At 37.5% G+C, this 24,892-nt stretch overlaps 1 long non-coding RNA gene across 2 annotated transcripts in view; it reads left to right on the top strand.

The window, feature by feature from the left end:
* Window positions 1-24,892, top strand: part of LOC128628311 (uncharacterized) — a 124,114-nt gene that overhangs the window by 40,278 nt on the left and 58,944 nt on the right. Inside the window, exons 2-4 of one of the 2 annotated variants that reach the window (XR_008392660.1) lie at window positions 2,715-2,836; window positions 23,478-23,583; window positions 23,882-23,927. This is a non-coding gene — a long non-coding RNA (uncharacterized LOC128628311). Of the gene's footprint in view, window positions 1-2,714; window positions 2,837-23,477; window positions 23,584-23,881; window positions 23,928-24,892 lie in introns of those variants that run through there. The other variant, XR_008392661.1, reaches the window with a different exon arrangement.

Here is a 24,892-nt window from a genome sequence, read left to right as displayed (position 1 = left end):
AAATTTTGATTTTATCATAAGTCTCAAAGGAAGCCATTGGTAAATTTACACAGGGGAGTAAAATGAACTCCATATATATGATAATTCCAACAACTTTGTGAAGAATAGATTATAGAACAAAAGTAGAAGCAAGATAATGTCTTTGAGGCAAAGTATTGGAACACAGAAAATAGATGTAAATGAATTAGGAAAATGTTTTGGAGGCAAATTTGGTAGGTCATGTTGACTGATTGGATGATGGTAATGAGAGAAAAGGAGAAATCAATGATGAGCCCTTCATGCCTCTTGGCAAATGGTTAAGCTCTTTACTGAGATAGGAAAGATCAAGAATTTTGTGTATCACAGAAAGAAGGAAGCTAATAAAGAAAAAGATGTAGGGAGTAAAATGAAAGAAGAGGAATGTGCCACAATGTCAAAATAAAATGGAGACTATGTAAAATTAGAAGAAAATGAAGTAAATAAGAATAAATAAAAATTTGCTAGTACAGGTTGGAAAATTTGGTATGAGCTGCTTTGGAGTTTGAAAGGCTTGTTCAAAGGAGTTTGGTCTAGTGATCAGCATTTTCAGAGAATGGTAAATTCAAATTTATTCTTCCAGTTCCTCTAAAAGGAAGCATCTAGGGGTATTTAGGTTCTGGAATCTTGGAAAGACTGAGAGTTTACTTTAAGAATTAGTGTGTGTGTGCATGTGTGTGTGTGTGTGTGTGTGTGTGTGTATTTTCAAATCTAGTCATCAAAGGCATAAATACCAGGGATAAAAACCTTTTTAAATACAGATATTTTCTGAGTGGTATACTTTGAAAATCTCAATAGATGGATAGAAAAAGTAGCAAAGTCTCAGCTTTTTTCATTAGCCCAACTTCTTTCTGGAGACAGGAGGCAGGAGCTAGCATTCTATTTCCATCATATTCAATAGTAAAAAATTATGCATTTCTCCTTCAAAGATTTAAAATTAAAGAAAAATATTTTGGGGTTGGAAACTTGGGAGCAATGTGCTCTGCTGATCTGTTTGTCCAAGACCAAAAATTCCAAAGAGCTTAGAAGAAAACACAACAGAAGCCCTTTTGTAGCTTGGTTCTTATTTCATTATTCTTCCTTCAAGGCCAACTTTATTCTTCCCAATTAAGCTTCCTTCTATTTTAATATTTTAAAATATTAAATAACAAAAATTTATTTTTGTTATAGGAGGAAGAACTCTAAAGGTTATAGGAGGAAGATCAATATAGAGGTGGTTGGGACATTGAGATTAGTTTTCATGGCTATATTGTTATGTTTCTGAACTAGCTACCAGAAATCAGCGGAAATACTGGGATTTCTTCAGAGCCAACTGAAATCGTTTAGTGGCCATCCAGTTGGAGTTGGGACCCTCCCATCAGAAACTTCTCTTCCTTCTACTCTTTTAGTGGCTGAAAGATAAGATGTTGGTGCTGTTGAAAGAAGATAATGATGGATCCTAGTTGAGAGTTTTGATACTTCTGTCATTTCCAGTCACCCTTGAAATTGTCTGAGTGGGCATTAATTGGAAAGTGTAATGGGATAAGCCAGTCTCAAGCATCAGGAAATTATGCCCAATGATAACAATTGAGATGATTAGAGGAAAAGCATCATTTCTTGATAACTGTTATGCTCCTGGTTTTAAATGGACCTGTTATACATATTATTGTATTTACTCATCATGTCAACACCTGAGCATCATAATTTCCATGTGAGAGCATTCCTGTCTAGTGGGATCTGAGGTATGGAAACATCAGGCAGGAAAAGTTGGGTGACATCTCTTCTTCTAGGTTACCTTATGTATAGCTTGATTTCAAAATTTTTCTGCACAGGGAAAATAACTTGAATTGGAATGAACTCAGCAGGGTGTTACGACAGAAGACAAACTTCAGCGAGGCACTCTGGAGACCCCAGTCAGTGTCCATTCCAACAGAAGGAAAGAGCATGATGAGGCAGATTCTGCAATAGGGACTGCATTGATGTTGGCCCTGAAACTGGCACATGACACTCTCACAACATATATGAACCATTGGAAGAAAAGGGCAACTTTTCATACGAGAACTCTAGTTGATGCTGTCCAGTAAGATTTTCTGGTGTGAAGAAATTGTTCTATATTTGTGCTGGCCACATGGAGCTCTTCAACACTTGAATTGAGGCTAATATAGCTGAGGAAATGGATTTTAATTAAGTGACCACATATGTCAAGTGTCTACCACAGTTAAATGCTTCAGTATCTACAGTGCTGTGGGATTCCCCACTATTAAGCATAGCATAATAAAGCCAAGTTTCAGTTGTGGAAGTTAGTACAGGCAAAGTGCAGAGTGTGGAGTGAGAGATGTCAGAGTGATATAGCCCAAACCAGTTTATAGTCTGATAGGGATCAGCTTATGTATTGGACTTCTTGTATAAGCAGGGGAAGGTTTAGAGCTGGCAAAATATGTGTATTAATGACCTCATTTGGACCCACATGGTAGTGAGTTTTGGGTTATTAGAGGGAACAATTAGGCTCATTGCTTTGCACAGTGCTCAACACCAGCTCTAGTCCTTACCACATTGCATGCACTTGATAAATATTTGTATTTGATGAATGAATGGCTAAATGGGATATAAAGGTACTCCCCTGAAAGCATTGTATCAGTTAGCTGTTGCCATAATAATGCTGCATAACAAAGTGCCCAAAACTCAGTGACTTAAAACAAGATTCATTTATTCTTGTGCAGAGACCAGGAGATTAGCTGTGATGGCCTGCATTATGTGAATTCACTTAGGGGAACAAGAGAAGCTCTTTTCATGGAGATGGCAAAAACCCAAGAGGAAAAGCAGAAGCTTCTAAGTTTTTAAGGTGAGTCCTCAGAAGTGTCATAATGTCACTTCTATCCACATTCCATTGACCAATACATATCACCTCACTAATCCCAAAGTCAAGTTTTGAAGTACACTGTGCTTGTAGCATGAGAGAGAGAACTATGAAGTTACCTAGCAAAAAATGTAGTTCATGAAGAGGTGAGAAATTGAGGCCCAAAATTCAATCTTCCATAGTCATGTGGCAATCTAGGGTCAGATCTGGAGTTCATTCTAATTTCTTCCAGTTCCATAGTCCATGCTTCTTCCTCTACTCTAAATTCTTCAAGTGCATTCAAAGACAGTTTTACTATCCATGTGACTCCTAGTATCCAGGGCAGATGTTATATTTCCATCCTTCAAAAAATCTGATATACTGCTTTTAAAATTTTTGTTATTTATCTCATTGAATGATTGTCATTTTTGTGGTACTGGACTGAATTCAATCCACATGATTTGGCTCTGTCATAGAGTTGGAGGTACAGTCGCATGGAGGTTCAAAGAATCTGTTGGTCTGCAAATATTTTTGCTTTGATCATGGCCCATTTCATGGGTCTGGGATGCTGCTGCCAATGGCCGGAGCACAAGAGAATGGAACTTTCAGTCCCAGTGCCCTGGGCTTAGTTTTTCAACTTTGACTGAGGTTCCTTGCTGCTCACAGAACCCACTATTTCCTATTTTAAAAAAATGTTCAGTTAAAAATACATACAGCAAAATTCTATTTTTTTGTGTATAATTTATAATTTTGATGGATGTATCCACCAACACAATTAAGATATATCCATCACCTGCAAAGTTCCCTTGTGCTTCTCTTTGGTAGTCAATCCTTCCCCACATTTCCAGACTTTTCTAGAATTTTACAAGTTAGCCTTTTGAGTCGGGCTTCATTTAGTTAGTATGATGCATTTGAGATTGACCCTGCTCTTGTGTGTATCAATAGCTTGTTCCTTTTTGTTTCTGAGTAGTATTCCATTGTAAAAACATATAAAACTTCATTTATCCTTTCTGTGGTTGAGAGACATTTGATAGTTTTGACAGTTATGAAAAAGCTACTATAAATATTGGCATATAGGTTTCTGTGTGAATGTTAAGTTTTCATTTTTCTTGGGAAAATGCTTACTGTGGAATTGCTGGATTGTATGACAAATGCATGTTTCGATATTCCAATTCCCTAACAGAATACTGGAACCCAAACTGATCTTTCAAGAAACAACCAAATTGTTTTCCAAAGTGGTTGTACCATTTTGCATTTCTACCAATAGTGTATAAGAGTTCCTATTGTGACTTTTAATTTCTATTTTCTATTTTGCCACTTACTTCTTTATATGAATTTGCAATCCCAGACACCATTTTGATTTTCTTTTTGCCTTCCCTTGTAGTTTAAAAAAGGCTGGTGCCTGGATCACATCTGGTTTTTTTGAATAATTGTATCACAGTTCTCTGCATGGTGTAATAGATGAGAATGTTGGAGTTTGAGTGCATAGAATTGAAATATTAATTTGCCATTATTACACTAAGCATCTGAGGGCATTTTCCTTCTTGATCCTTGTTACTTTAATACAAAAATGAAGGTACTGGTCTGGATAATATATATAGTTTCTATAAAGCTGAATTAATACTTTATGGTTTCTTAGCCCTTACAGAAATTTGGGCCATCAACCTATCATCATTTGTGATACTTTTCCATCCAAATTCCTGACTTTGGCCTTTACCATTTCAATGTATGCTGGCACAGCTCTCAACCTCCAGCCATCTGCCTCTTTTTGTTTGAGAGCGTTCTCCTGTCATCAAAGGTCACTCTGTTCCCATGCATGGCAGGTTGGAGTGCCATGGAATTAACACAACTAGGAGCAGCCCTCAGTCACTGACTGAGAGAAAAAATAGATTGAATTAGTGTATAAACACTTCATCTTCTGCACCCTCTGGGTGGGATAACTTTGAAGTTCGTGGTTCTATACTAGCTCCCAGAGTTGCCTAGTGGGTTTAAGCTCTGGTTCCCAACAGTGGTAACTTGCTTGATAATGCAAACTTTATTGGCTGCCCTCTCTTCCATGTTTGATTTCTCTGCTCTCTTGCTGGTCCCTTTGCTTCCCCAGATCAGCTACTCAAAATCATTTCTTGGCTCTGTGTCTCCTTGGGGAATCCATACCAAGCCAGACTTGTCTCTGATTTCTTTCCTCAACTTCCTTTTTGGTTGCCTTTTCTATTCTTCAGTAACTGAGTCTAGTAAAACTTATATCTAGTTCTCTAGTTCCTGACATATTCTAAATGTTCCTGCTCTCTGCTGCCCATGAACATGATATAGCATTTGCTGTGGTCAAAAAGATTATGGCTAGGGGAGGCACATTTGTATAAAGTTGTGTAAGTGATTTAAACTTCTCCAACTTCAGTTATAACATCTGCAAAATGAGAATAGTGGACCCCACAATAAAAATAGTTTAGACCTTTAAATTTCCTATGGGATTTTAGTGGATAGTATAGGTCATCAGCATAAATTGGCCCTTGTATTTTTCATGGTCTGATCACTTATAGACCAGGGCCTATCTCTTTCATGGCTGACCACTGTTCAAGAACACACATTAAGAAGTCAGTTTGTTTTTATCTGTGTATTTGGTTTTCTATTGATGGGAAATGATATTTCATAAGAATGGTAAAAACTGATTGCATTTGGCTTTTCATTATGAGAATGTGATATAATATATTTGTGCCATAGTTCCTATCTCAAGAGGTCATTTCGATAAAATATAGTTTCTTTCAGTGTTGCAAATCAGGATTTAAGCAAAAATCACAGAACATATCATAATTGTGTATTGGGATTGGGTGAAAGAAAAAAATACATGAAAACAAATGTCTTATTTTTGCTTTGAACCTCAAACATAATGAAAGACAGAAGACAGAGCAAAACAGAATCTTAGAGTTAGAAACACCATGAAGAGCTAGCCGGTAACAATAATAGTAATAGCTGATGTTTACTGAATACTGGGGGTGTCCCAGGTAGCTTTCTAAGTGCCTTGCAGATGCTCCTTCCACAATAACCTCCTGAGGTTGGTTTCATTATCATCATGCCCAGTTTACAGATAAGAAAACAATTTTTATTTAATTAATAAAAAATTAATTAACTTGCCAAAGGTTGCAATGCCAATAAGTAGTAAGACAGGAGTCAAATCCAGAGGCCAGACCCTGGAGTAGACACTATTAACCTCTGTGACATACTGCCTCCCCAGCTTGAGTAGCACTGTTGTGAAGAATCCATGGTTTTCAACACATTTTGTTTCATGTTGAGTAATCTCGGTTCCTTTTCATGAGTGTAAATAAGCTTTTAAGTTTTTTAAACCCTTTGATCCTGGTTTTAACTTCCAGGAAAGGTTACTTGTATCTTGACAGACTTTGAACTTTACTCCCTCACAATGTTCTCTCCTCCATAATAAATAGGTCCTAAAATCCTTGCTACAAATCACTTATGCAGTGTATGTATTCATGATCACTAGAAGTCTGCTGGACATCTCTACTGGTAATTGCTGGAGATAGCTCTTCACCAGGCATCAATTTATATTAGGTTTATATCATGCCCAGTCTTTGGCTTGTTTTCAAGGAAGGTGGGTTCAATCAGATCAAATGGAAGAAATATTCTATGGGAAGAAATGAAGAGATCCAGAAACAATTAGTATATGTGTAAATATACAATGTTTAAATTTTTTCTTATTTTTTAGAAACATCATTCACTATTTCAAAAAATAAGTAATGTATTCTGGGGTTTATAACATATAACAATCACATAAAGATGAAAGAGAAGTAAAAGAATTCATACATTAGATGTGATGCTATCTAATATTAATTCAAGGTAGAGTGTGATGTTAAAAATGCACATTATAATCCTTAATATGACTACAATAAAAATAATCAAACAGGTATAGTTAAAAGAAGGTTAAAGAGGTATAGATAGAAAAGGATACTAAAAGATACTTGATCAATCTAAATAAAAACAGGCAAAGCAGAAACAAAGGAACAAAGCAAAGTAGAACAAACAGCAAACTAATAGCGTGTAGTATTTCAAACCAAGTCATATTAATAATTACATTAAATGTTAATGGACTAAACACTCAAATTAATAGACAGAGATTAATGGACTGAGTGAAAAAATAAAGTCTACCTATGTTTTATTTACAAAGGATACATTTTCTTTTTGTTTTCAAGATTTTACTTATTTATTTAGAGAGAGGGGAAAGGAGGGAGAGAGATAGGAAGAGAAACATCAGTGTGTGGTTGCCTCTCACATGGCCCACACTGGGGACCTGGCCTGCAACCCAGGCATGTGCCCTGACTGAGAATCAAACTGGAGACTTGTTGGTTCACAGCCTGAGCTCAATCCACTGAGCTACACCAGCCAGGGCTACATTTTCTATATAAAGACACAAAGAGGTTAAAGTAATAGGGTGAGAAAATACATACCCTGGAAGGGACTGACCACATAAATGGGAATGTCTGTCTTGCCTGCGGCAGGAAAAATAGAGTATTATATAGATGTCCAAAGCCTTAACAGAGAAGGAGGAAGAATGACTCCCTGCAGCAAGGGAATGCTGGTGCTGATGTATGCTGAAACCATTTCCTCAGAGATTTGGCAAATTTAGCAAACAATGAAATATTGTCCTTCTCTTTCTACTTTGGAGAGAATTGCCAATAAGTAGCCATGTTCAGTGGTGTGGAATCGTGTTTTTGTGCCACCTTCACCAGGATGGCTCTTGAGTTTAACCCACTGTCTGTGCTATGAGCGGTAGCTGTTACATGATTAGGGTACCAATTTCATTCACCAGTTGGAGGTTGGTGATATAAAGTTAGCTGGCTGCCATCTTTTTTCCCAGTTCAGTATGTCTTCCTTTCATGCTGGCCCCATGACAGTGGCTGTTGCCAAAGCAAACAATGACAGAATATAAGAAAGAGAAATGAACTGTTAGCATATTTATTGCTCAAATTTTGCTGGTGGACTGAAGGGTGTAAAAATGAAAGAGATGCCATTGTGGCTTTGTTTGTCATGCTTTGCTATGAGGCTGTTATGGTAAAAACTAGACTTTATGAGCAGTGAGTTCTTTTCTACACATGCAGCACATATGCAATATGTGCTTGGCTCTTCCTGAGTTTAGAAAACTGCCAGGCCTTTGTGAGAAAAAGGAAGTTTGGAATATTCCCTCCACTCCCTCTGACCTTTTATGACTCCTGCTTAACATCCCTCCAAAAAGCCCCTTAGATGGGCCATTACAGGGATGTAATTCCATTGACAAAATTCATGTTTTCTGTCTTGCATGTGAAATGAATTTCAGATAAACTGGAGATTATCTTCCACTATGATACAGAGTTTGACTGGAATGGGGAGAAACTCTCTGTGGTGGGTGGTTATTTTTTTTGAGAGTGACTAATTAATCTGTCTTCTTTAAGCCTGCACACTGGAAAAGTTTTGGAAGGTGGCATTTTCCCCTAGCTCTTCAAAGGGAATGAAGGTGACAGTTGAGTTTATTCTCAGCATTGTTAATTTGGTTGATATTGGGGCCTTTCCAAAGAAATTATGAAGGCTATCATAGAAAATAAAGGGTAACACATTTGAGAAGGATTCTGGAACATTTGGCTCTTGTACTGGCCTGCATAATGTCTGGCAAAAAAAAAAAAGGAAAAGAAAAGGATGAATTCATTATCTCCAAGTAGTGGAAAATATTATAAATGGCAGTAAATGAAGTAAGTGGGAGTTTCCACTGTAATGTACAATTCTTTAAGCTAGCCACCCAGAAAGAGCACAGCTTGGTTTTCTGGGTGGGGAGTCTTAACTGAAACGCAAGAGACTTTTCTTGGGCTTTGAGTAAAATTTAGGAATAAGGCATTCCTTTGGCTGCTGTGAATCTCCTGGTTAATTGCCCATCTGGGCTACGCATGTCTTACAGCCTGTTGAAATAAACCCAAATGTAGTTCTCACCTCTTCAACTTAGATCTGACCATAGGGTGTTCCTATCCTTGCCTGACTTTGACATCCTGAGGAAAAGAAAATATAAAACTAACCACTCCTTTTGTGTGTAAATGGTCTCTCTTACTTCTGGATGCCTCTCCTGTAGAACAAAAGCTGTGGCTGTCTCCTTGTCAGTGGGACCCATTGCTAAGCTTGTCTGCTTAGGCCTGGGCTATGACGCTCCTCTGTGGACCCCGCCCTCCTATTTTGGGGGCTGAACCTATGAGTTTATAGCTTTCCTACACAGAACCAGAAAGCTTCATCCATCACTACCACCACCGTCTCCCTCTCTTGTTGTTAAAGATCCATGAAGGGGATCCCCCCCACCTTCACTGGCTTATCGATACCACCTTCACCTAAATGAGTGAGTTACTCCCTGGCCCAGAGTGGAGGAAAAGTCTGCTGGTGGATTCTCTTCTGTTCTTCAGGCTAGTAAAAGTGGGTCTTTTGCAGCATAGCATCTTTATCTTCCCTTAACTAATTATAGTGATTTTTGAGAAGCTGTGAAATATATACAGAAAATTATAGGCTTTTGATACCTGAAACTTGCTATGGATTACAGAAAATGGAGTAATTATGTCTACATTTGTATATTTTTAAAATAAACTCATCTCTAGTGTTTTGTTTTCTACCTTTTATTCTGACTACAGACTGTCTTGTACTGAGCAAAAAACATCCCTGAAATTTGATCTGTGAATCCTTGCTGGTCCATAGAAATTGAGGGGTAGTGGTGCCAGATGAAATTCTATAAGTATTGTTGAGAACTCACTATGTATAAATTCCAAAAGAAATATGACTCACAGCTTCAGACCTTAATAAACATAAAATCTGTTTGCAAGGCAGAACAAACACATATGAAACACCTGTTATGTATTTCCTCCTGTTTGACATGTGTGCTATGTACACACATATGGATCTACACACACCCATGCATATGCTCACATGTATACAACGCAGATGAATACTTGTACATGATATGTATACAGTAACACATATTAAATATGTGATCGAGTATACATTTAAATATATACAAATACATGCATAGTACTTATGAATAAGTACACACATGTACACATGCATATATTCATATGTATATATACCTGTGTACATTCACACACTTTCACACACATATACTTATTTTCTCACACATGCATACACACATATATGTACATATACAGACACAAATACAGATTTTCACAAGCATATACCCAGTCAAACATATATACACATTTATACATATGTGCACAGGCACAGGCAAATATATAGTTGTGCACATATACACTCACATACCTATTCATATACACATACACTCATACAAATATACATGCATAGATATATACATGCTCACACTTTTTTATTTAGGTCAGTTAATTTAATAGCTAGAACCTCTAGGTCCATATTAATTAATAATAGTAGTGTATCCTTATTTTAAACATTATTTTGATGTATATGCTTTTAGTGTTTCACTGTTAAGAATGGTGTGTATTTTAGTTTTGAAATATATATATATATGTATATATGTATATATTTATCATATTGAGGGACTTTCTAGTCTTAATTTACTATGGATTTTTTGTTCTGAGAACTTTGAAAAATACCCTCAATGTATGATGAATAATGACACATATTTACACAATACCAACCAGAGCTGAGGATTGGAAATATTTTGCTCCATTTTGTTTTATCCTAATATAAAGGAAAGAAATAAAGGATTACAGAGAAATTTTTCTTTGTTCTCCACATACAGTGGAGAACACAAGGAACACAGTTTGTTCCTTGTGTCTGAAACCCAGAGGAAAAATGTGAACTGAGCCTGTATCTTTTTCACTTTATTTTAATACACTTATATATGTGTATATCAATAAATAATATATAATTTTAAAGTTTTGGTTTGGGAATTGGACACAAATATCAAGGTGTATATCATCTGAAACTTGCTTTTTTCAATATTTTGTATGGAACTCTATGATTGAGAAGAAAGAGTTACATTATTTTAACATTTGTACAGTATTCCGGTATATGAATAATCATGTACCAAATGTTATTTACTGTCTTGTTGATGTAATTTAAAGTTTTTCACTGTTTTAAAATGATTTGCAGTGGATACAACTGGACATGTCTATTTACAAACATATGCAAGAATTTCTCTGAAATATTTATACACAGAAGTTGAACTTCTCCATCACAGTATGTAGGCTTTCAGTTTTGCTAAATAGGCCAAATTGTTCTTCAAAGTGATTAGGCCAATATACAATCCCACTAGGAGTCTATGAGGGTTGTGTTTTCCTACATCCTTGCCATCTTTTTAATAGTTTCAGATGTTTTAATGTTGGCCTATATGAGAATATGAGGTGATACAGCATTATTGTTCAATTTATAGGTCCTAAAGAGTTTTTTTTAGAAATAGAAATATTGTTTCTATTCAATGCTTTTTTCTGAATATATTGACATTTTTTAGCTATTTGCCTTTTAAATGTTGACTTTTCATAATTGAATCCTCTTATGATTCCCATAGATTATGATTTGTTATTTGTTTAAAGCACTGCCAAGTTACATTGATTATTTAATTTATGAATTTTTATATCAATGTTTATAAATATGTTTGTTTTATAATTAGTTTTTAGGCTATTGTTCTCAGATTTTGGTATCAGTTTTATGTTCCTTCATTAAAAATAAAAAAAAATTAGACTCCAGAATATGTTTTATAGTATAGAAAAAAACCTCTTTGTTTTCAAAATTTTTTTTTGAAAAATTCACTCTTGAATCCAGCTGATCTTGGTAACTTCTGCATTTTTAGGTAGGGCAGGTTGGCAGGGGCATAGGAAAGATACAGAGATAAATCTATATAAATGTTCATAGTGTCTTCCTTGGCTATTCATGTTAGATTTTTCTATCTCAGATTGCTTCAACTTTGCTAATTTTGTCCCTAGAAAGTTAATTTATTTTCTCAGGGTTACAATGAATTCACCTATAGTGAATGATATACTAGTGATCTTCCAGAACATATAAAGAACTATTACAACTTAACTATAAAAAGTTGACTCAATTAAAATATCAGCAGTGAATCTGAATAAAAAAATTTTGAAAGAAGAGATACAAATATTCAATAGACACATAAAAGATTCTGAAAATCATTAGTCATTAGGAAAATGCAAATCAAAACCATAAAGAAATACACTACTTTATACCCACTCGGGTGGCTATAATAGAAAAGATACAATAGTAATTATTGGCTAAGATGTGGAAAAGTGGGAATCCTCATATATTTCCAGTGGGAATACAGAATGGTGTGGGTGCTTCAGAAAACAGTCTGACAGTTCCTCAAAAGGCTAAAAATTGAGTTATCATATGACCCAGCATTCCCACTCCTAGGTATATACCTAAGAGAATTGAAAACATGTATCTGAACAAAAACTTGTACACATATGTTTATAGCAGCATTATGTATTAATAAAAACATGGAAATAACCCATTGTCCATCAATAAATGAGAGGATAAGCAAAATATGGTATGTTTGTACAAGGGAATATTATTCAACCATAAAAATGAACAAAGTACTCCGTCATGCTACAACATGGATGAGCTTTATTCTTGGTGAAAAAACAAGATGCAAAAGGCCCCATCTATTGTATGTTTCCATTTATATCAAATGCCGCAAATTCATAGATAAAGAAAGTAGATTATTGACTTTGGAGCTGATGGAGGGAAAATTAGGAGTCACTGCTAATGGTTACAAAGTTTATTTACAGGGTGATTGAAATGTTTTGGAATTGGATAATGGTGATGTTTGAAGATTTTTGCAAATATACTAGAAATAATTGAACACTATATTTCAGTTTTAATTATTTTTATTTTTAAAGTATATTTTATTGATTATGCTATTACAGCTGTCGAAAACCTCCCCCCTTTATGCTGTACCCCCCAACCCTCCACCCTGCACCCTCCAACCCTTCAGCATCCTTCTCCTTAATTAATATCCATGGGTTGTACAAAAAAGTTTTTTGAGTCCTCTGTTTCCTATACTATTTTTTATCTCTCCCCATCTATTTAATGCCTACTAATTATACTTGTTCTTCCCTGTACCTTTTCCCTCTTATTCCTCCCCTTCCCCACTGAACTCCCTCTATGTGATGTCCTTTTCTCCAATTCTGTTCCTGTTCTAGTTGTTTGCTTAGTTTTTGTTTTCATTGTTTTTCTTTTATTTTTTTTAGGTTAATTTGTTGATAGTTGTGAGTTTATTGTCATTTTACTGTTCATATTTTTATCTTTTTTCTCTTAGATAAGTCCCTTTAAATTTCATATAATTAGGGCTTGGTAATGGTGAACTCCTTTAACTTGACCTTATCTGGGAACCACTTTATCTGCCCTTCCATTTTAAATGATAGCTTTGTTGGGTAGAGTAATCTTAGATGTAGGTCCTTGCCTTCCATGACTTAAAATATTTCTTTCCAGCCCCTTCTTGCCTGTAAGGTTTCTTTTGAAAAATCAGCTGATAGCCTTATGAACACTCCTTTGTAGGTAACTTTTTCCTTTCTCCTTGTTGCTTTTAAGATTCTCTCTTTGTCTTTAATCTTGGGTAACTTAATGGTGATGTGTCTTGGTGTGTTTCTCTTTGGGTCCAACTTCTTTGGGACTCTCTGGGCTTCCTAGACTTCCTAAAAGTCTATTTACTTTGCTAGATTGGGGAAGTTTTCCTTCATTATTTGTTTTAAAAAGTTTTCAATTTTTTGCAAGTTTTCAATTCTTCTCCTTCTGGCACCCCTATAATTCATATATTGGAATGTTTCGGGTTGTCCCAGAGATTTGTAAGACTCTTCACTTTTTTCAAATTCTAGTTTCTTCATTCTGTTCTGCTTGGATGTTTATTTCTTCCTTTTGTTCCAAATAGTTGATTTGAGTCCTGGTTTCCTTCCTGTCACTGTTGGTTCCCTGAATATTTTGCTTTATTTCATTTTGCATATATTTCATTTGTTCTTTCATTTTTTTGACCGAGCTAAATTAGTTCTGTGAGCATTTTCATTACAAGGACTGTAAATTCTCCATCAGATAGGTTGGCTATATCCTCATTGCTTAGCTTTCTTTCTGAGGTTTTGCTCTGTTCTTTCATTTTGGCCATGTTTCTTTGTTTGGGGCCCCTGTTAGGTTGTAAGGAGGTGGGGCCTTAGGTATTCACCAGGGCAGGGCAGGTCAACCCTCCTTGCTGCACTGTGGTGCTGCCTGTGTAGGAGGTTCCAGAGAGGGAACAATGCAGCTGTCTCTAGCCCCACTTTCCAACAACTCTGTCATATGAGACTGGGTGTTTTTCCCACTGCAGCAACTGCTGTAGCCCACAGCTACCTCTGCATCTCAGTTTCCCCTTAAGCCAGCCCCTCCCTCATAGCCTGCCACCTTGCTGCAGCCAGCCCCACCCCTGTGGTCTTCAGCCTCACCTACGCTTCTCTGTCTGCCACCTTACCGGTCTGGTTGTTCTGTCAACTGTTTCTTTAATTCCTTGGTTGTTGGAGTTCCATGCAGTCTGATTTTCTGGCACTTCTGGTTGTTTATTGATTTTAGATTAGTTGTTGTCTTCCTTTTGGTTGTGCAATGAAGCAAAGGGTTTCTACCTACACCTCCATCTTGGCTGGAACCTCTGAACTCTATACTTTAAAGTGGTGAATTTTATGGTATATAAATTATATCTCATTAAAAATATTAGTGATATCAAGAACATAGAATCTTAGAGTTGGAAGGAATTTTAGAGGTCACTGATTTCATACTCAATCTAATGCAGATGGTCAGGAATCTTTGTTTAATGTCTTTATCTCTAAACTGGTGCTGAAAACCATTCAAGGGAGACAATTCAATTTTTGGCCAGCTTTAATGGCTAGATAATGTTATTTTTTATTGACTTGAAATATTCCTTAAGTGATCTTCCACTGATTCCTGTTCTGGTGTAAATGTCAAAACAAAGGAAGTCTCTCTGCCACACATTCCTTCTTTACATATTTGAAGATGGACATTATATCCCTTCTATGTGTCTCCTGAAAATGTTGATTTGGGGGTAGTGACATTACCAGAGGTTTCATTTTGTATCTTTCCCTTTTGTGGTGTTTATTTATTTATTTCTAAACTAGAGCAAAATTGTATTTGTTACATACTAGGAATAAAATGATACTGGTGAAATATCAGGGAAAGCTACAGTGGATCTGTTTGTTTCTTGCAGGTCTAATTTTTGGCAAGATTATAAGGAGTACAACTATGTGAGATCATCAGTGCTCCTAAGTCCTCTTCTTGCTCTAACATTGCTAGCTGAGGAACCTCTTCCGTGTTCTCTTGCAAACTTGTGGTTAGCTGGATTCATTCCTCAGTTGAAGGCACAGGGAGGCAGTGATGGAAGACCTAACTCTCATCCTCAATTAACTCAGAATTTGTGCTCACCAAAAGATACCAAATTCCCTTCAGGGCTTCTGAATTTGCAATGATAGCTAAGAGTAGAAGAGAAATCCTATTCTCAAGAAAAGGCTAGAATGCATAGAAACACAGGTGAGGAAGAAATTTAAAGAATCTATATGTCCATTGCAGCAGTGAATGGATGTGGTTAGAATCAGGGAAGAAAGAAGTTTGTGTTTTTTTTTCCTGTCACAAATGTTCACCTTGGATAAACTTGTCATATATGGAACATTAGGCAGATGGATCCCCAGTGTGACTTACTGCACCTGAACTTAGGATTCATTCCTCTCCTCACTGACCTGTTATTGATGGACATCATGCTAGTTAACAATGCAGACCCTAAAACCAACAGCCTGAGTTTGAACTCCAAATTCATGTTCCATTTTCCTGATCTGTTATATGGGGACAATAATGATTACAATTTTATAGGGATGCTATGAAGATTAGAGCTAATATACACTTATATATGAACACTCAAATATATTGAGTTGGCCAAAACATCTGGTTGGTTTTTTCTATAAGATGGTTATAGTAAGCACTTAATTGTCTTTAACTTCATTTGAAAGAATTTTGTTGCATTGCATTGTGACAGCTGTCATATCAGTGTACACTTAAAAAAACTTATCAAATTGGTACATTTTTGTGAGGCAATTTTAATATTGAAGATGGAAGAAAATACACAACATTTTTGCATATTATGCTTTATTATTTCAAGAAGGGTAAAAACTAAAATGTAAAAAAATATTTGTGCTGTGTATAGAGAAGGTGCTGTGACTGATCAAACGTATTAAGAGTAGTTTGGGAAGTTTCATGCTGGAGCTATCTTGCTGGACGATGCTCTATAGTTAGGTAGACCAATTGAAGTTGATAGTGATCAAACTGAGTTTTTAATTGAGAGTAATAAACTTTATACCACATGGGAGATAGCTGACATACTCAAAATATTCAAGTCAATTAAGTTATTGGTGAAAAAGGAAACTGTGTCTTTTATTTTATGGAAAAAATTAAATAGATTTTTTGGCTAACCCAATTGTACACAACACATATAAAGTCTGTCCAGAAAGTGTCCAAAGAGCCATGTAATATGGAAAATAGAGGTATGTACTGAAAAAGATACAAGATACAAAAAACATTTTGCATAAGACAGGGATGTCTCAGTCCCCTTCAAAGTAGACACCTTGGGACCTCACACAATCCTCCCAATTTCCATCAGCTGCCCTGTCATAATTTCCTGAACTTCACTGATGGTCTGAAATATCTTCCCTTTCAAAAGTGATTGCCAGAAGTCCCAGGGTGTCAAATCTGGGCTGTAGGGGGCTGAGTCACCTGGGTGATTTGATGTTTTGTCAATAATGTCTGCATGAGACATGATGCATGAGTGGGTGCATTGTTGTAATGAAGCTGCCAGTCAGCAGTTGCCCACAGCTGTGGCCTTCTGAATTATCTGAATAGTTTTCATAAGGAGTGTTCAAGGTTAATTCAGAATCTGATTCAGATTCCTTGCTCTAGTCACTCAGTCATTTTGAATGTGATGGCCACATAGTACACATGCTCACTCAATGGTGTCTATTGCCCTCACTGACTAGCACAGTCAAATTGTCATTGTTCATGCATGCACATTCCAGTCTACTCTCCTAAGCTGCAAGGTTACACTGATGTCATGTAACCATTCTTGTCATATTAATAATGGTTAGCCTTTTCCCAGACAGACCTCGTATACTAGTATGTATGTCTACAGAAAGAAAATGAGAAGTGGAGAGAATACTTGAAGTTGCTCCTGGCACATAGTAGGTGCCATATAAAACTGTATAAATATTAGCTACTATCACTGTCTATTGTTGTTGTTGTCATAGGTAGTATTTAGGTCCCAACCTTCTTAATTGTGTGCATGTTTTACACTCATAGTACATCTCAATTTGGATGCTGAATTTCCATGTCTAGTTTAAAAACTTATTCATGAAAAAAATAGACTTACATGCTTAATTTTTTCTGGAATGAGTCAGACTTTCTACACATTGTACTTTACTTGCACTTGTTAACAAATTGCTGCTGTGGTTCAATTGACCTGCTATATTAAATTCATCCATGGCTACTGCAGACCTAGATTTTTGTCTTTTTAAAAAATGTTTCTTTTTCTTTTATTCTACTGAATGCCGGATGGCATAATAGCTCTATCTATCTATCATCTTTCACCCATCCTCCCACCTTACTTTAGCAACTAATAGCTAATTCTCTGTGTCTATGGGTCTGTTTCTGTCTCTTTTTAAAAAATACTTTATTTATTTATTTTTAGACAGAAGGGAAGCGAGGGAGAAAGAGAGAGAGAGAAACATCATTTGTGGTTGCCTCTTGCACACCCCCTACTGGGGACCTGGCCTGCAACCCAGGCATGTGCCCTGACTGGGAATCAAACCAGCAGCCCTTAGGTTTGCAGGCTGGCACTCAGTCCACTGAGCCACACAAGCCATGGCTGTTTCTGTCTCTTTATTCATGTTTTATTTTGTTTCTTAGTTTGTACATATAAGTGAAATCATACAGTATTTGTCTTTTGCTGCCTGGCTTATTTTACTTAGCATTGTACCCTCAAGGTTCATTCATGTTGTTGCAAATGGCAAGATTTTATTTTATTTTTGCTGAGTAATACTACATTATGCATATATGTCTTCCACCTTGGATATTGTAAAGAGTGGTGCAATGATCATAGTGGTGCATTTATTTTTTTGAATTATGTTTCATTTTCTTCAAATACTCAGTGGAATTGATGGGTAGTAGGGTAGCTCTATTTTTAATTTTTTAAAAAATATTTCATTTATTTATTTTTAGAGAGAGGGGAAGGGAAGGAGGAAGTGGGAGAGAAACATCAATGTGTGGTTGCCTCTCATGTATCTCCCATTGGAGACCTGGCCTGCAACCCAGGCATGTGCCCAGACTGGGAATCAAACCGGCGACCCCTTGCTTCACAGGCCCAAGCTCAATCCACTGAGCCACACCAGCCAGGGCTCTATTTTTAATTTTTTAAAAAAATCTTCATACTGTTTTTCATAGTGGCCACATCAATTTACAATCCTACCACCAGTGGACAGGGTTCCCTTTCTCCACAGTCTCACTAGCACTTGTTATTTATTGATGAATATGCCGTCTTTATAATTTCTCTTGCAGGTTTTCACAACAAAACTAAGTGGGGAATGGTACAATGAGGCAACTATAAAATCGCCAAACCTTGCTAATCCTTAGAACAGTTCTTCCTTGCCTTAGTTATCTCCAGCTGTCCCCCACCTCAGCCCCTACCCCTGCTGAGACTCTCATAGGGAGCTGCTGGGTCCTCATTTTTATGTCTATACTCCATGTCTTTGTATGGGATATTGTGACTTCCCTCTGTTCCTCTATGCTGGCAGCTCCAGTGAAGCACGTTGGAATGTTTTTTCCCTGCTTTAGTATGTTATATGTTTTTGTGTTCTCAATCATGCATGGGGTGAATCATGCATTTGTCAGCTCATTTATTCATTTAGAAAGTTTTATTAGGGCCTACCAAGTGCTGCTGCACTTTGCAGGGGAGGGATGCAATCATAAACTAGACAGACATTGTCCCTGCCCTCACAGTGAGTAGAGTATATAGTATTGAAGGTGGTATTGACTTTTCAGCATCAGGGATAACTCCTAGACATTTTCTAGTGTAATATTATAATAGAAGTCATTTATGGATTTCTAGAGGAGAAAGAGGTTGCAGATGAGTGGGGTAGATAAAAAATGATAAATTTTGGATATGTTAGGTTGAGATACTTGCGAAAGATGGAGGGGAGATGGGGCCACATGGTTCTACAGCAATGCTGTCAATGTAAATTTAATGTAAGCCACCTACATAATTTTTAGTGTTCTAATAGCCACAATGAAACAAGTCAAAAGGAACAGGTGAAATAAATTTTAGTTCTATTTAACCAGATATATCCAAAATATTACCATTTCAGCATATAGGAAATACCGTCATTTGTGAGAGCATGGATGAAACTTTAGAGCATTATGCTAAGTGAAATAAGCCAGACAGAGAAAGATACTGTATGATATCACTTATATGTGGAATCTAAAAAATATCAAACTCATAGAAAAAGAAAGTAGAAAAATGATTATCAAGTACTGGTGGTGTGGGGGAGTAGGGAGAGATTTTTTAAAGGGGCACAACTTTCCACTTTGAGTAAGGTCTCCAGACTAAATTAAAAACATGGTGACTCTAGTAGCTACACATACATAACTTTTTCAAACATGAAAAAAATTCCAAACATGAAAGCATTCCAAAAATTAAAGTATCATTTTTTAAAAAATATAAAAATAAATTAAATTAAAAAATTCAGTTGTTCAGGCTGCATTTTAAGTGCTTAATAGCCACATGTGGCTAGTGGCAACTATATGCAACAATACAGTTCTAGAGCTCAAGAGAGGGATCCAGGCTGACGACTTTAGACTACACATGGAATTTGTAACTAGAAAGTGAGAGAGATCGCTCTGGAAAAATACATAGAAGAGATGTTGGGAGACCTCCATGAGCCTGCCCATTTCTGTTACCTTTGAGATGTCAGCCACTGCTTATAATGGTTCACTGTCTTAGATTTGGGTATATGATGAAGATCTGAGGCCATGTTGTAAAACACAGCCACTGAGATTGTCATTGAGATGTGAGTATGTACCCTGTACCAGTTGCTTGAGTACAAGAGCATGTAGATGTTTGCTGAGCCTTGCTCTTTGTTAAGCTGTCCTGATCCCTTGGAGATCTGGGTTCACTTCACAGAAACCCCATCTTGTGGCCTGCAAAGGCCAATGTTCTCCTGAGATTCCTTAAGCTCTGACATCTCCTGTAACCTACAGGGTGTGTGTTATCTCTGTGTTGCTTTATGTTAGCTGGTTTGGAAACCTGGATCCTTCACTGTTTTATACAAAATCTTCCTTCATTCCAGGCATTGTTGGATTTGGGCACCTTAAAGAAGGTTGGGGTCATTGACAAATGGACAATAGTTAATGACTTCTCTGTCTTCCCTCTGCTCCCTGACCCCTCATTTATTTTGCATTGCTCTCCTCCGCCTTCCTCAGGGACAAACATGTTGTCTGTTTTCCCCCATAACAGTTTGGTAGTTTAAACTGATTCTTGGCATCTTTCTGTAAATCCTAAATATCCTGTCAGACTTTTTAAAAATCAAAACAAATACAATAGCCTCCTTAAAAATTTTTTTAGTTGAATAAAATGACCCCCCCCTCCCGTATTACAAATGCTTTTTGAACTGAGTCTTTCATTCTTCTTTATCTCATGTCATGGCTCATCTTTATATTCCCTACAGTGCCTGCTTACAGAAAGTGGTCAGTTTATATTTGGTTAATGACTGCCCCTGTTTCCTACTTCCCATAAAACCTCTTTTTCAGAGGAGAGTTGAACTAATTGCTCCTTTTCCCATTTCATCCAGGCCACAGACAAAACCACAGCTCATTTGGTGGCTGAAGTTTACTGAATGCTTCCTTTCCTCTTGATGCAGTCAGTTTATTTAATCACATGGCAGGGTTGGCCTGAGGGTAACAATGGGCAAGGGTTGTTGGAATAGTGACTGCTTATGGTTGGGGGATGAGGGCCTTGCCTTCAAGATTTAGCATGCTGTGGCCCAAGAAATTGAAGCTTTAAATCTATAGATTGCAATGAGGGAGGTCAAATTGGGAATACTGTCTGGTTTTGACCATCATGAAGAAACAGAAAATAATTTGGGTATTTTGGATGTCAACTGATGGCTGAGGAAGAGAATAAGAATTTGTGTAGCATTAAAGGGTAAAAATCATAGCAATGTCCACTGTGCATTGATATACATCATATGAGCAAAGCAAGGTGGCACCTTGAATTGCCAGAAAATATTTTGTTCATTGATTGATTGATTGGTCAATCATCTTCTAGGCCAGCATTTATTGAGTAATTACCATGTATCAGATACTATTCTAAGCACTTTAGTTGCATCAAATCATTAAATACTCCAATGACCCATTAATCTGGCACCATCAGAAGTTAACTTGTTCAAACTTACATAGTTAATAAATGGTGGAGCCAGGACTTGAACCAGGATGTCTGACTGTAGAATCTTTTGACTTTACCACTAGATAGGTGAAGACTGGGTCCCTGCTCTCATAGACTTTGCACTTTAGTAGGTGAGGCAGCCAATAAACATGTAAGTAAACATTAAATAGAAAATACTATTTCAGATAATAAAAAAGAATATTGTAAAGTAATGAGATTGATTATGTGGGAGGGCAGTGTGTCTACTTAAGCTTGATGGCCCAGCATGAACACTCAGAGAAGGTGACACTTAAATTGAGGTGCACTGATGACAAGAGGCTAGACACATGAAGATCTCAAAGGAGAGTGTTTTAGGCAGTAGCAGTAGCTAAAACAAGTTCTTAAAACTGTTAATACCCTGCCTAGATCCCCTTCTTTGGGCCAATTCTCTTGCTGCTGTAAATGTTGGCTGCTGTCTGCTCACAACTGCAGTTGCCCTCAGTGAAGGAGAATGGCTGACACTATGTCCACCCTTGTGGGTGGACCACAGCCAGTGGCTGATTGATAGTGTGGTATAAGATGCTGGCCCCTTGCCTAAAGCGGAGTCATGGGATCATTGGGCAGAGCCTAGTCTCCAGTGGTGACCACATTTGCTTGGCTTTTTCCTATTTCCTGTTCTGCTTCCCTCACTCTTTTTCAGTTTGGTCCTGAGATCCTTTCCTCAATAAACCACATGCATAAGGATCTTCATCACAGGCTATGCTTCTAGGAAACCCAATCTAGGACAAGGGAAAGAGACTGGTATGATGGAAGGAAGCATGGGAGGCCAGTATGGCTGAAGCATAGGGAATAAGAGAGTGTTAGGGTATGAGGGTATATATGGGGGAAGGGAAGAGCTGAAGGAAAATTATGCAGGCTAGGTGAAAAGCTTAGATCTCATTCAAAGGACAATGGGAAGCCTTTGGAAGGTAATTAGGTATTTCAGCACTCTCCAGTTGTGGTGTGGAGAATGAATTATGGGGCAGATGAAGTAGAAAGCCTAATTGACCAGTAATTGTGATATTCCAGCCAAGAAATAATTGGATCTTGAATGAAAAAAATAAGGTAGTAGTGAATTAGGTAAACAGGGGTTGGATTGGGAGATATTCTAAAAGTGGAGTAAGTACTTTCTGTTAAATTGGATATGGCAGAGTTAAGAAATCTAGGTGTAGTAGTCAGGCAAATAGCTACGAATGGTGAGAATAGTATTTGCTTTATCTTGGAAATTTGCCCTGGAAATTTCCCAAATGGGTTGTTTACTTTTAATTCCGGCTTCCTCAATGGAGGAAACTAATACAATTTTGAATTAAAATTATACAAAATGGTATTTAGGGGGACATAATGAAATCATTTATGTTTCTCTCCATGAAGGCTTTCTTATAATGGTTCATTTTAAAGGTGTTCATGCTCTAGCCAGTATGGTTTTCTTGGTTGGAGAGTCATCCCATACACCAAAAGATTAAATGTTTGATTTCCAGTCAGTGCACATACCTGGGTTTTGTGGGTCTGATCCCCAGCAGGGTCTATGTGATGTATTGAGGGGCAGCCAATTGGTGTCAATGTTTCTCTCTTTCTTATGTCAATACACATAAAAAAAGATGTTTGCTCCTTCTTGCTTTTCTTTTTTTTTAACAGCTCTGGCATGACTTTGATCAGATGTTCCTTTTAAGCTGGAATAAGGCAATTTCATAGCTCCCTGTTTCTTCTGGGCAGGCTGTTTTGTACATGGCTTACTGCCATAGCAATGGCCTCGATTAAGCAAAGGCTGAAGCCATGCACCACCAGGGAGGACAGAACTTCATTCCCTTCTTGCTCTCAATTCCAAGCGGATGTGAATGGGAAAGAAAGCATGGAGTGACTGTTTGTGTGAGAATGATTACCTTTCCCTTTGGAATATGGAATAGATTAGGATACTCGGAAGCTGTGAATGCCGCAGATCATGCCCAGAGGGCTGATGAGCATCCTAAGGCCTTAGGCCTCCCTGATTTCAGGGTGAGGCCTGAAATTAGCAGGAGGCCCTGGATGGGGAGTCTAGGCTCCTGGTGGAGGAAGAGAGCTTCCCTTTATTTTCCTTTGTTCAAAAGAGAGATTTTTTTCTCCTCATGTGGGAGGTGGGACACATGCAAAGCCAAAATTTATTAACTCTTCTTAATCTTCCCAACTCAGGGAGGGAAACAGCATCGATGTCTTCCAGGAGAGTGTCACTCAAGAGAACCTTGGGACCTGGAGTGCCATGATTGGGAAAGCAGATCCAGGCACTCACACTAAAATGGTAGGTGAATCTTGATCACAGACAGATGCTTAACAAACTCACAACTAGTTGGAAGGACAAAGTCCACATGTGCATTTTAACTGATGGAAGTAAAGCATTTACAGTGTGAACAATAAGTGGAAAAGAGGTCATAGCTTTTCTTAATCCACTATGCCCACACCAGACACCCCCATCACTTCCTGCTTCATGAAATGCCACTGCTCCTTGACTTGCAGCCAAAATAAGTACTTAATTTTCTATCTCTTGGTGCACAAGCAATGTTTGTCTAATTTTGGATGATGTCTGTATCTGTTATCAGTGTCTTGCACAGTGTAAACTTCAAGAGGACCGAGAGGCAACATTTGGTGCCAAGCACAGAAGTAGGTTCAACTTGGCTGCTTTGGGTCAGAATCTGGCCTTGTCCCCTCTCTCAAATTCTTCCTCTAGCCAGGTAAAATTATCTTTTGCTTTTACTTGCAGGCCTGTGGAGACTTAGACTGACACAAGTTCCTGCCTCCAGCAAGAATCATATAAGAAACTTCCTAAAAGTTATGCAGAGTGGTCCCTTGTGTCACATCAATTCTGCTAACTAGAGCTTGAGGAGTCAGTGGGCCACACTTAGAAGGATATTAAGAAGGTGGCTGGGGTATTTGGCAGGTGTTAGAGATGTGGTTTGGAATTTTGGAGTGAGTTCAAAGTCATGATACACCTTTGGGAAACACACAGTGAGGATGGGAGCCAATGAGAATCCTTACTGTATAAAGTAGTGCAGTGAGCAGAGAAGAGGCCGAGGCTGGTATTTGGAAGAATAGTCTCTGTTAAGTGATGAAAGAAGAATGGGGGGGGGCCTGAAGGACACTTCAAATGAGCAGTAGGAAAAATTGGAAGGACAACAACATCTCAGAAAACAAGGAAGACAAGGGTCCATGTTGAGAGGTGAGAGTGCTGCTGGGAATGCAGGCAGGATGGCAGCAAACCAAAGCCTTTGATTTTTGTTTGACCTTTGTGAATATAATTTCAAAAGACAGGAGAGAGAAAGAGCCAAGATACATGAGACTAAGGAATGAGGTTCCCATCTACTTGGTGACTTTCAAGCTTCATACTGGATGGCATTCAGGCAATATCTGGTTTTAATGAGGGATAAAGAGAGAATAGGAAGCAGAAGACTCAGGGCAAGACTTGGTACAACAAAGGAGAGATCAAGAGGGAGCATTATACATATTTGTGTGTTTATTTCTTTTTGGATGAGAAGATTTGAGCATGTGTTTAGGAATTGGACAAGTAGCTGGTACAAAGGAGAAACGGAGACTGTAATCATGAAAGGGAGGCC

This window comes from Artibeus jamaicensis, unplaced genomic scaffold (assembly GCF_021234435.1).
Source record: "Artibeus jamaicensis isolate MK-2021 breed Jamaican fruit bat unplaced genomic scaffold, CSHL_Jam_final contig_685, whole genome shotgun sequence".
In the NCBI taxonomy this organism is placed as follows: Eukaryota; Metazoa; Chordata; class Mammalia; order Chiroptera; family Phyllostomidae; genus Artibeus; species Artibeus jamaicensis.
Note: the sequence above shows the minus strand (reverse complement) of the source record. Positions and strands in the feature narration are given on the sequence as shown.